Source organism: Schistocerca cancellata, chromosome 10 (assembly GCF_023864275.1).
Source record: "Schistocerca cancellata isolate TAMUIC-IGC-003103 chromosome 10, iqSchCanc2.1, whole genome shotgun sequence".
Classification (NCBI taxonomy): domain Eukaryota; kingdom Metazoa; phylum Arthropoda; class Insecta; order Orthoptera; family Acrididae; genus Schistocerca; species Schistocerca cancellata.
Window position 1 is genome coordinate 158,563,236 of NC_064635.1, and position 13,388 is coordinate 158,576,623.

At 47.6% G+C, this 13,388-nt stretch overlaps 1 protein-coding gene across 2 annotated transcripts in view; it reads right to left on the minus strand.

The window, feature by feature from the left end:
• The window catches only part of LOC126106564 (pyrethroid hydrolase Ces2a-like), a 319,251-nt gene that overhangs the window by 31,931 nt on the left and 273,932 nt on the right, over nt 1-13,388 (minus strand). The window lies entirely within an intron of this gene.

Genomic DNA, 13,388 nt, shown 5'->3' on the forward strand with positions numbered 1-13,388 from the left:
GAAGATAACGTTCCAGAGGCTTCGGCATCAAGGCACAGTCTCCAGGTATCACACGTCGGAAATGTAGTGACTTTTGACCAATGTAGCGGCTACGTGAGCCATGGGAACCGTGTTCAGTACCAGTGGCATCACATTTTGGGCTTTCAAACAATATGAAATGAATGATTAACTGAAACCCTCAGCTGCCGACAGGTGTTGTTGATATACCTCAATGTGGACAGCTGAAAATGTGTGCCCCGACCGGGACACGAACCCGGGATCTCCTGCTTACATGGCAGACGCTCTATCCATCTGAGCCACCGAGGACACAGAGGAATAGCGCGACTGCAGGGACTTATCCCTTGCACGGTTTCCGTGAGACTCACATTCCCAACTGTCCACAATTCTACATATGTAATGTACCTTATAGACATTTGCCCATTCACTCATTACTCGCGCACGCTTCATATATATAGTTAAAGGCTACCCAGCTATTGACCTTCTTAACGACTTCAAATGATGAGTACGACAGTAGAAGTGAACGTGGTATATTTCTGCAAAACACTTATTGGCATCGATGGTCCAGCAATTAAATAAAATACGAGTTGAATTACAGGGAAACAATAGATTCCTACTTCACGTAATTAGTTATGAACATCAACATACCTCTCGGGATATTCACTTCAACACGCATACAACGTGTTCACTGTAGAAACTTAGGAAATCTCACAAGTTCACAAGTCAGCACTCCGAAGTATTTCTATCTCTCGCGACCACGCGCAAACCGCTCCAAGTCCTTTGTCAAGACCGTCGCGTCCAGCACCTACCCTGTACTGTGTGGTACTCCGCTCGCACCGCACTGTCCCAAACCGCTCCATGCTCCAAGTCCTTTGTCAAGACCATCGCGTCCAGCACCTCCCCTGTCCTGTGCGGTACTCCGCTCGCATCGCACTGTCCCAAACCGCTCCACGCTCCAAGTCCTTTGTCAAGACCGTCGCGTCCGGCACCTCCCCTGTCCTGTGCGGTACTCCGCTCGCACCGCACTGTCCCAAACCGCTCCACGCTCCAAGTCCTTTGTCAAGACCGTCGCGTCCAGCACCTCCCCTGTCCTGTGTGGTACTCCGCTCGCACCGCACTGTCCCAAACCGCTCCATGCTCCAAGTCCTTTGTCAAGACCGTCGCGTCCAGCATCTCCCCTGTCCGGTGCGGTACTCCGCTCGCACCGCACTGTCCCAAACCGCTCCACGCTCCAAGTCCTTTGTCAAGACCATCGCGTCCAGCACCTCCCCTGTCCTGTGCGGTACTCTGCTCACACCTCACTATCCCAAACCGCTCCATGCTCCAAGTCCTTTGTCAAGACCGTCACGTCCAGCACCTCCCCTGTCCTGTGCGGTACTCCGCTCGCACCGTACTGTCCCAAACCGCTCCATGCTCCAAGTCCTTTGTCAAGACCGTCGTGCCCAGCACCTCCCCTGTCCTGTGCGGTACTCCGCTCGCACCGCACTGTCCCAATCCGCTCCATGCTCCAAGTCCTTTGTCAAGACAGTCGCCTCCGGCACCTCCCCTGTCCTGTGCGGTACTCCGCACGCACCGCACTATCCCAAACCGCTCCACGCTCCAAGTCCATTGTCAAGACCGTCGTGTCCAGCACCTCCCCTGTCCTGTGCGGTACTCCGCTCGCACCGCACTGTCCCAAACCGCTCCATGCTCCAAGTCCTTTGTCAAGACCGTCGCGTCCGGCACCTCCCCTGTCCTGTGCGGTACTCCGCTCGCACCGCTCTGTCCCAAACCGCTCCACGCTCCAAGTCCTTTGTCAACACCGTTGCGTCCGGCACCTCCCGTGTCCTGTGCGGTACTCCGCTCGCACCACACTGTTCCAAACCGCTCCACGCTCCAAGTCCTTTGTCAAGACCGTCGCGTCCAGCACCTCCCCTGTCCTGTGGGGTACTCCCCTCGCACCGCACTGTCCCAAACCGCTCCACGCTCCAAGTCCTTTGTCAAGACCGTTGCGTCCAGCACCTCCCCTGTCCTGTGCGGTACTCCGCTCGCACCGCACTGTCCCAATCCGCTCCACCCTCCAAATCCTTTGTCAAGACCGTCGCGTCCAGCACCTCCCCTGTCGTGTGCGGTACTCCGCTCGCACCGCACTGTCCCAATCCGCTCCACCCTCCAAATCCTTTGTCAAGACCGTCGCGTCCAGCACCTCCCCTGTCGTGTGCGGTACTCCGCTCGCACCGCACTGTCCCAATCCGCTCCACGCTCCAAGTCCTTTGTCAAGACCGTCGCGTCCAGCACCTCCCCTGTCCTGTGCGGTACTCCGCTCGCACCGCTCTGTCCCAAACCGCTCCATGCTCCAAGTCCTTTGTCAAGACCGTCGCGTCCAGCACCTCCCCTGTCCTGTGCGGTACTCCCCTCACACCGCACTGTCCCAAACCGCTCCACGCTCCAAGTCCTTTGTGAAGACAGTCGCGTCCGGCACCTCCCCTGTCCTGTGCGGTACTCCGCTCGCACCGCACTGTCCCAAACCGCTCCATGCTCCAAGTCCTTTGTCAAGACCGTCGCGTCCAGCACCTCCCCTGTCCTGTGTGGTACTCCGCTCGCACCGCACTGTCCCAAACCGCTCCATGCTCCAAGTCCTTTGTCTAGACCGTCACGTCCAGCACTTTCCCTGTCCTGTGCGGTACTCCGCTCGCACCGCACTGTCCCAAACCGCTCCATGCTCCAAGTCCTTTGTCAAGACCGTTGTGCCCAGCACCTCCCCTGTCCTGTGCGGTACTCCGCTCGCACCGCACTGTCCCAAACCGCTCCATGCTCCAAGTCCTTTGTCAAGACCGTCGCCTCCGGCACCTCCCCTGTCCTGTGCGGTACTCCGCTCGCACCGCACTGTCCCAAACCGCTCCACACTCCAAGTGCTTTGTCAAGACCGTCGCGTCCAGCACCTCCCCTGTCGTGTGCGGTACTCCGCTCGCACCGCAATGTCCCAAACCGCTCCATGCTCCAAGTCCTTTGTCAAGACCATTGCGTCCAGCACCTCCCCTGTCCTGTGTGGTACTCCGCTCGCACCGCACTGTCCCAAACCGCTCCATGCTCCAAGTCCTTTGTCAAGACCGTCACGTCCAGCACCTCCCCTGTCCTGTGCGGTACTCCGCTCGCACCGCACTGTCCCAAACCGCTCCATGCTCCAAGTCCTTTGTCAAGACCGTTGTGCCCAGCACCTCCCCTGTCCTGTGCGGTACTCCGCTCGCACCGCACTGTCCCAAACCGCTCCATGCTCCAAGTCCTTTGTCAAGACCGTCGCCTCCGGCACCTCCCCTGTCCTGTGCGGTACTCTGCTCGCACCGCACTGTCCCAAACCGCTCCACACTCCAAGTCCTTTGTCAAGACCGACGCGTCCGGCACCTCCCCTGTCCTGTGCGGTACTCCGCTCGCACCGCACTGTCCCAAACCGCTCCACACTCCAAGTCCTTTGTCAAGACCGTCGCGTCCAGCACCTCCCCTGTCGTGTGCGGTACTCCGCTCGCACCGCACTGTCCCAAACCGCTCCATGCTCCAAGTCCTTTGTCAAGACCGTCACGTCCAGCACCTCCCCTGTCCTGTGCGGTACTCCGCTCGCACCGCACTGTCCCAAACCGCTCCATGCTCCAAGTCCTTTGTCAAGACCGTTGTGCCCAGCACCTCCCCTGTCCTGTGCGGTACTCCGCTCGCACCGCACTGTCCCAAACCGCTCCATGCTCCAAGTCCTTTGTCAAGACCGTCGCATCCGGCACCTCCCCTGTCCTGTGCGGTACTCTGCTCGCACCGCACTGTCCCAAACCGCTCCACACTCCAAGTCCTTTGTCAAGACCGTCGCGTCCGGCACCTCCCCTGTCCTGTGCGGTACTCCGCTCGCACCGCACTGTCCCAAACCGCTCCACGCTCCAAGTCCTTTGTCAAGACCGTTGCGTCCGGCACCTCCCCTGTCCTGTGCGGTACTCCGCTCGCACCGCACTGTTCCAAACCTCTCCACGCTCCAAGTCCTTTGTCAAGACCGTCGCGTCCAGCACCTCCCGTGTCCTGTGCGATACTCCCCTCGCACCGCACTGTCCCAAACCGCTCCACGCTCCAAGTCCTTTGTCAAGACCATCGCGTCCAGCACCTCCCCTGTCCGGTGCGGTACTCCGCTCACACCGCACTGTCCCAAACCGCTCCACGCTCCAAGTCCTTTGTCAAGACCGTCGCATCCAGCACCTCCCCTGTCCTGTGCGGTACTCCGCTCGCACCGCACTGTCCCAAACCGCTCCATGCTCCAAGTCCTTTGTCAAGACCGTCGCGCCCCGCACCTCCCCTGTCCTGTGCGGTACTCCGCTCGCACCACACTGTTCCAAACCGCTCCACGCTCCAAGTCCTTTGTCAAGACCGTCGTGTCCAGCACCTCCCCTGTCCTGTGGGGTACTCCCCTCGCATCGCACTGACCCAAACTCGCTTCCATCCAGTCTCCCCATGCACGAGCTCTTTGATTGGCTAGAGCACTCGCGACATGTCTTCAAGCCAACGCACCTACACAAACATAATGAAACACATTCGAAATACTGGATTTACATTTAAATAACTTGAAATTAAATAAATATTCCTGTGGCTGGACCATAAACACGCTTTAACACGCATTATTAGATACATAAACAAATTAAAGAACCATATATCAAAGGAACAGAAAAAAAGGTAGGCCGGTAGCCTAATGTCCCTGTGCTTTCTAAGACACAGTAAATATTTAACCAATTTCTTCATGAATGTACTATTCAAGTTACATGCCTGTAATTCACACCAATTTAGGTTTACACTAATAAATTTCTAAAGGCAGAGCGATCGAGAAAATCGGATGAAACGTTTATATTTTGGAAATTCGTTGCTGAGTGTTAATTGTATAATGTACCGTCATATACTAAACTTTAAAGTTATAAAGATATTGAAAATCTGATTACACCATCAGATACATTGTACAAATAATGGTAATGTACATGTTTCTTTTTGATGTATCATGATTCATCTGGCTACTATTAATTTCTATATGAACTGTGAAATGTCTGCCATTAAGGTTTCACAAAGTCCGCCATCTTTGGCCCTCCCAGTGTACAGCGTCACCAAGGAATTCACAGCCACGTGCTCGATGGACCACGTGCTGGGGCTCCCTTCATGCTCAGCTAAAGTTCGCCACCACGTGGTTGCTGCCGGGCCGCGGCTTTGACGAGCGTCCTGTGCAGCCGCCCCAACTCCGTTCATATAATATTTCCAGGGCGCCACAGCATATGATCGCATCAGATGTCGGGCCCATATGAAAATGAGTAATGTGCACTGCACAACAGAATGAAAGCATCACTCCTTCGAAACAACGTAGTTCTATTGTGGTCTAGGGGTAGCGTCTTTGTTTCATAATCAAAAAGTCTTTGCTTCCGGGTTCGATCCCCGCCACTGCCTAAATTTTCATAAATAATCAGCATTGGCGGCCGAAGACTTCCGGCATAAGTCAGCCTCGTTCTGCCAACGGCCTTGTGAAACAGGGCAGAGGAGCGGATAGAGGTTCAGTGCACTCTCTTGTCCTAGGGGTGGGAAATTTCCCCTAAAGGCAGAAGAATCAGCAATGATCAACGACATGAGGATGTAGAAGGCAATGGAAACCACTGCATTAAAGACACGTAACGTGTATCCACAGGACATGTGGCCTGTAATTGAAGATGTGTCATGATGATCTCTCCATTGGCAAAAGATTCTGGAATAGTCCCCCATTCGGATCTCTGGGAGAGGACTGCCAAGGGGGAGGTTACCATGAGAAAAATATTGAATAATCAACGAAAGGATAACGTTCTGCGAGTCGTGGCGTGGAATGTCAGAAGCTTGAACGTGGTAGGAAAACTAGAAAATCTGAAAAGGGAAATGCAAAGGCTCAATCTAGATATAGTAGGGGTCAGTGAAGTGATGTGGAAGGAAGACAAGGACTTCTGGTCAGATGAGTATCGGGTAATATCAACAGCAGCAGAAAATGGTATAACAGGCGTAGGATTCGTTATGAATAGGAAGGTAGGGCAGAGGGTGTGTTACTGTGAACAGTTCAGTGACCGGGTTGTTCTAATCAGAATCGACAGCAGACCAACACCGACAACGATAGTTCAGGTATACATGCCGACGTCTCAAGCTGAAGATGAACAGATAGAGAAAGTGTATGAGGATATTGAAAGGGTAATGCAGTATGTAAAGGGGGACAAAAATCTAATAGTCATGGGCGACTGGAATGCAGTTGTAGGGGAAGGAGTAGAAGAAAAGGTTACAGGAAAATATGGGCTTGGAACAAGGAATGAAAGAGGAGAAAGACTAATTGAGTTCTGTAACAAGTTTCAGCTAGTAATAGTGAATACCCTGTTCAAGAACCACAAGAGGAGTAGGTATACTTGGAAAAGGCCGGGAGATACGGGAAGATTTCAATTAGATTACATCATGGTCAGACAGAGATTCCGAAATCAGATACTGGATTGTAAGGCGTACCCAGGAGTAGATATAGGCTCAGATCACAATATAGTAGTGATGAAGAATAGGCTGAAGTTCAAGACATTAGTCAGGAAGAATCAATACGCAAAGAAGTGGGATACGGAAGTACTAAGGAATGACGAGATACGTTTGAAGTTCTCTAACGCTATAGATACAGCAATAAGGAATAGCGCAGTAGGCAGTACAGTTGAAGAGGAATGGACATCTCTAGAAAGGGCCATCACAGAAGTTGGGAAGGAAACATAGGTACAAAGAAGGTAGCTGCGAAGAAACCATGGCTAACAGAAGAAATACTTCAGTTAATTGATGAAAGGAGGAAGTACAAACATGTTCCGGGAAAATCGGGAATACAGAAATACAAGTCGCTGAGGAAGGAAATAAATAGGAAGTGCAGGGAAGCTAAGACGAAATGGCTGCAGGAAAAATGTGAAGACATCGAAAAAGATATGATTGTCGGAAGGACAGACTCAGCATACAGGAAAGTCAAAACAACCTTTGGTGACATTAAAAGCAACGGTGGTAACATTAAGAGTGCAACCGCAATTCCACTGTTAAATTCAGAGGAGAGAGCAGATAGGTGGAAAGAATACATTGAAATCCTCTATGAGGGTAAAGATTTGTCTGATGTGATAGAAGAAGAAACAGGAGTCGATTTAGAAGAGATAGCGGATCCAGTATTGGAATAAAAGAGCTTTGGAGGACTTACGGTCAAATAAGGCAGAAGGGATAGATAACATTCCATCAGAATTTCTAAAATCATTGGGGGATGTGGCAACAAAACGACTATTCACGTTGGTGTGTAGAATATATGAGTCTGGCGACATACCATATGACTTTCGGAAAAGCATCATCCACACAATTTCAAAGACGGCAAGAGCTGACAAGTGCGAGAATTATCGCACAATCAGCTTAACAGCTCATGCAGCGAAGCTGCTTACAAGAGTAACATACAGAAGAATGGAAAAGAAAATTGAGAATGCGCTAGGTGACGATCAGTTTGGCTTTAGGAAAAGTAAAGGGATTAGAGAGGCAATTCTGAAGTTACGGCTAATAATGGAAGCAAGGCTAAAGAAAAATCAAGACACTTTCATAGGATTTGTCGACCTGGAAAAAGCGTTCGACAATAAAAATGGTGCAAGCTGTTCGAGATTCTGAAAAAAGTAGGGGTAAGCTATAGGGAGAGACGGGTCATATACAATATGTACAACAAACAAGAGGGAATAATAAGAGTGAACAACCAAGAACGAAGTGCTCGTATTAAGAAGGTTGTAAGACAAGGCTGTAGCCTTTCGCCCCCACTCTTCAATCTGTACATCGAGGAAGCAATGATGGAAATAAAAGAAAGGTTCACGAGTATAATTAAAATACAAGGTGAAAGGATATCAATGATACGATTCGCTGATGACATTGCTATCCTGAGTGAAAGTGAAGAAGAATTAAATGATCTGCTGAACGGAATGAACAGTCTAATGAGTACACAGTATGGTTTGAGAGTAAATCGGAGAAAGACGAAGGTAATGAGAAGTAGTAGAAATGAGAACAGCGAGAAACTTAACATCAGGATTGATGGTCACGAAGTCAATGAAGTTAAGGAATTCTGCTATCTAGGCAGTAAAATAACCAATGACGGACGGAGCATGGAGGACATCAAAAGCAGACTCGCTATGGCAAAAAAGGCATTTCTGGCCAAGAGAAGTCTACTAGTATCAAATACCGGCCTTAATTTGAGGAAGGAATTTCTGAGGATGTACGTCTGGTGTACAGCATTGTATGGTAGTGAAACATGGACTGTGGGAAAACCGGAACACAAGAGAATCGAAGCATTTGAGATGTGGTGCTATAGACGAATGATGAAAATTAGGTGGACTGATAAGGTAAGGAATGAGGAGGTTCTACGTAGAATCGGAGAGGAAAGGAATATGTGGAAAACACTGATAAGGAGAAGGGACAGGATGATAGGACATCTGCTAAGACATGAGGGAATGACTTCCATGGTACTAGAGGGAGCTGTAGAGGGCAAAAACTGTAGACAGAGATTGGAATACGTCAAGAAAATAATTGAGGACGTAGGTTGCAAGTGCTACTCTGAGATGAAGAGGTTAGCACAGGAAAGGAATTCGTGGCGGGCCGCATCAAACCAGTTAATAGACTGATGAAGGAAAAAAAAAAAAAGTTTGCGCCTTAGCTCAACAGTATGTACAAGATTCCTCTGTACTGATACGAAAGCATTAAGACCCTGTGATATCACCCTCCAGCTCGACGGCGTTTCAAACAGCAACGTGTCGACACGTGCGAAAAATAGGCCACATCTCACTTCTTCAAGTGATGTGTAAGGTGGGGTAATGAAGTCATACACCCACCAGATTTCACCACAATTCTGTCCGACGCCACTGCGGACATATCACACGATGAGAATGTTGCCACAACACTCTTACTCACATTTCACCCTTCATTTTGACGCCTTTGCAGTGGAAGTCAGGACCGCGAGTTGCAGTGTTGAAATCACGCGATTTTCGTATGGGTGACGGAGAAAAGCATTCCGAGACACCGCCATTCAGAATCAGCATGAAAAGGTTGCAGAGGATGGCATAAATGGCGTGAATGAAGCCACCCCTTTCCCTGGGGTGTTGAATCCCACGCATTCCGGGGAACAAAACAACAGTTGCCAATGTGACGAGCAACATAAAAATGTTCTTGACAACCGTTGACATTACTGACATCCTTAGACGTTCAACCCCTAATGTCTTTATGGGGCTTGAATTACATAACCATTATGGTACCTCACCTGAACCTCTCGATACAAGTAATATTCTACTGTGTTTCTGTAAAAGTAGTTAAGATTCAGATTTGATTTCATTAATTTAGAGGTACTTTGATTCATCGATATCTTTATATTGCAATGATATTATTCTTATGTGTATTCTTTCTTATGTCACTATGATCTTCGATGTACTTGTAACTCTTGATTTTTGGGTGCATAAGCTATTATTAGTTAGTTAGAGAGTCGGACCTAGAGAAAGGCAAGTCTTGGACGTCATGTTGGAAAGACGCATAACGTAGTCAGCTTATAAAATGTGAACTTTAACAGTGAGGAAAAGGTTTTCAAGTATGTTTTGTATTGTGAAGTGATGTTTTGTGTGTTACGTGATATTGCAATAAAAGCAGTTAAAAGGAAGTGCAACTTAAATTCGGAGTGCTGATTACTTTTTTTACATCACCATTGTCCTGCAAAAGTGTAATCGTCAAGAATAGTTTGTGAAGCGAATCTACAAAACATTTGAATATAGCAGAATAAAACCTAGGCCTCTTTGCATCCGAGCTTGGAATCATCACCACCTAGATTTTCGACGGTTGAGCCATGATTTTACAACGAGACCAGCGTGGGAAACACGAAAAGATGAGTGCCTAGTTTATTCATTATTACATGAAATGACTTTATTAACTGTGCTCTAATGACACCTGCCACATAATAACTTAGTTGTTGCCCGAAAATGCAGTATTTAGCAGGGTGAGCAACACAACAATCCTTATTAAATTTTGACCTTTGTTGTGGTAGGGTTGTTAGAGGCTGCATACTCATTAAAGATGATCTGCCCCTTCTGGGGCGCAGTGTGACCACAGTGCTTGCTCTTGTACACAAGCTGGAGCGACTAGGGGTCGTTCAGTGCCATTCGACAAAATTTAAACGTGATCTGAGGCAGAAAAGTGCACTTACGGTTTTTCATCTTTCCTATTTCGCTTCCTCCGTGATCATTGGGGGATGGAGGGGTGGATAACGTGTGGCACGTAGATTCATGAGTGAATCAAATGGCAAAAGACACTTCTAAGATTCCCTAGTTTGGAAAAATCCTCAGTGCCTTCCACTTCCCTTTCTACAGCACGACAGAAACCATGAAAACAGTCACAAGCCCCTGGAGGCAGACTACAATGCTGCTCTTGTGGCTTATAGTAGGCCATCCGAAATTTGGGTGTCTGCAAGCCAATAGGATTTCGTCAGGGGTACTGTCTGTACCCCCCCCCCCCCCCCCCCCATGAACCATAGACCTTGCCGTTGGTGGGGAGGCTTGCGTGCTTCAGCGACACAGAGACACAGATAGCCGTACTGTAGGTGCAACCACAACGGAGGGGTATCTGTTGAGAGGCCAGACAAACGTATGGTTCCTGAAGAGGGGCAGCAGCCTTTTCAGTAGTTGCAGGGGCAACAGTCTGGATGATTGACTGATCTGGCCTTGTAACACTAACCAAAACGGCCTTGCTGTGCTGGTACTGCGAACGGCTAAAATCAAGGGGAAAGTACGACCGTAATTTTTTCCCGAGGGCATGCAGCTTTACTGTATGGATAAATGATGATGGCGTCCTCTTGGGTAAAATATTCCGCAGGTAAAATTGTCCCCCATTCGGATCTCCGGGCGGGGACTACTCAAGAGGACGTCGTTTTCAGGAGAAAGAAAACTGGCGTTCTACGGATTGGAGCGTGGAATGTCAGATCCCTTAATCGGGCAGGTAGGTTAGAAAATTTAAAAAGGGAAATGGATAGGATGAAGTTGGATTTAGTGGGAATTAGTGAAGTTCGGTGGCAGGAGGGACAAGACTTTTGGTCAGGTGAATACAGGGCTATAAATAAAAAATCAAATAGGGGTAATGCAGGAGTAGGTTTAATAATGACTAAAGCAATAGGAATGCGGGTAAGATACTACAAACAGCACACTGAACGCATTGTTGTGGCCAAGATAGACACAAAGCCCACGCCTACGACAGCAGTACAAGTTCATATGCCTACTAGCTCTGCAGATGACGAAGAAATTGAAGAAATGTATGATGGCGTAAAAGAAATTATTCAGATAGTGAAGGGAGATGAAAATTTAATAGTCATGGGTGACTGGAATTCGACAGCAGGAAAAGGAAGAGAAAGTAACGTAGTTGGTGAATATGGATTGGGGCTAAGAAATGAAAAAGGAAGCCGCCTGATAGAATTTTGCACAGAGCACAACATAATCATAGCTAACACTTGGTTCAAGAATCATGAAAGAAGATTGTATACATGGAAGAACCCTGGAGATACTAAAAGGTTTCAGATAGATTATATAATGGTAAGACAGAGATTTAGGAACCATGTTTTAAATTGTAAGACATTTACAGGGCCAGATGTGGACTCTGACCACAATCTATTGGTTATGAATTGCAGATTAAAACCGAAGAAACTGCAAAAGGGTGGGAATTCAAGGAGATGGGACCTGGATAATCTGAAAGAACCAGAGGTTGTACAGAGTTTCAGGGAGAGCATAAGGGAACAATTGACAAGAATGGGAGAAAGAAATACAGTAGAAAAAGAATGGGTAGCTTTCAGGGATGAAGTAGTGAAGGCAGCAGAGGATCAAGTAGGTAAAAAGACGAGGGCTAGTAGAAATCCTTGGGTGACAGAAGAAATATTGAATTTAATTGACGAAAGTACAAAATATAAAAATGCAGTAAATGAAGCAGGCAAAAAGGAATACAAACGTCTCAAAAATGAGATCGACAGGAAGTGCAAAATGGCTAAACAGGCATGGCTAGAGGACAAATGTAACGATGTAGAGGCTTATCTCACGAGGGGTAAGATAGATACTGCCTACAGGAAAATTAAAGAGACCTTTGGAGAAAGGAGAACCACTTGTATCAATATCAAGAGCTCAGATGGAAACCCAGTTCTAAGCAATGAAGGGAAAGCAGAAAGGTGGAAGGAGTATATAGAGGGTCTACACAAGGGCGATGTACTTGAGGACCATATTATGGAAATGGAAGAGGATGTAGATGAAGATGAAATGGGAGATATGATTCTGCGTGAAGAGTTTGACAGAGCACTGAAAGACCTGAGTCGAAACAAAGCTCCGGGAGTAGACAACATTCCATTAGAACTACTGACAGCCTTGGGAGAGCCAGTCCTGACAAAACTCTACCATCTGGTGAGCAAAATGTATGAGACTGGCGAAATACCCTCAGACTTCAAGAAGAATATAATAATCCCAATCCCAAAGAAAGCAAGTGTTGACAGATGTGAAAATTACCGAACTATCAGTTTAATAAGTGACGGCTGCAAAATACTAACGCGAATTCTTTACAGACGAATGGAAAAACTGGTAGAAGCCGACCTCGGGGAAGATCAGTCTGGATTCCATAGAAATATGGGAACACATGAGGCAATACTTACCCTACGACTTATTTTAGAAGCTAGATTAAGAAAAGGCGAACCTATGTTTCTAGCATTTGTAGACTTAGAGAAAGCTTTTGACAGTGTTGACTGGAATACTCTCTTTCAAATTCTCAAGGTGGCAGGGGTAAAATACAGGGAGCGAAAGGCTATATACAATTTGTACAGAAACCAGATGGCAGTTATAAGAGTCGAAGGACACAAAAGGGAAGTAGTGGTTGGGAAGGGAGTTAGACAGGGTTGTAGCCTCTCCCCGATGTTGTACAATCTGTATATTGAGCAAGCAGTAAAGGAAACAAAAGAAAAATTCGGAGTAGGTATTAAAATCCATGGAGAAGAAATAAAAACTTTGAGGTTTGCCGATGAGATTGTAATTCTGTCAGAGACAGCAAAGGACTTGGAAGAGCAGTTGAACGGAATAGACAGTGACTTGAAAGGAGGATATAAGATGAACATCAACAAAAGAAAAACGAGGATAATGGAATGTAGTTGAATTAAGTCAGGTGATGCTGAGGGAGTTAGATTAGGAAATGAGACACTTAAAGTAGTAAAGGAGTTTTGCTATTTGGGGAGCAAAATAACTGATGATGGTCGAAGTAGAGAGGATATAAAATGTAGACTGGAAATGGCAAGGAAAGCGTTTCTGAAGAAGAGAAATTTGTTAACATCGAGTATAGATTTAAGTGTCAGGAAGTCGCTTCTGAAA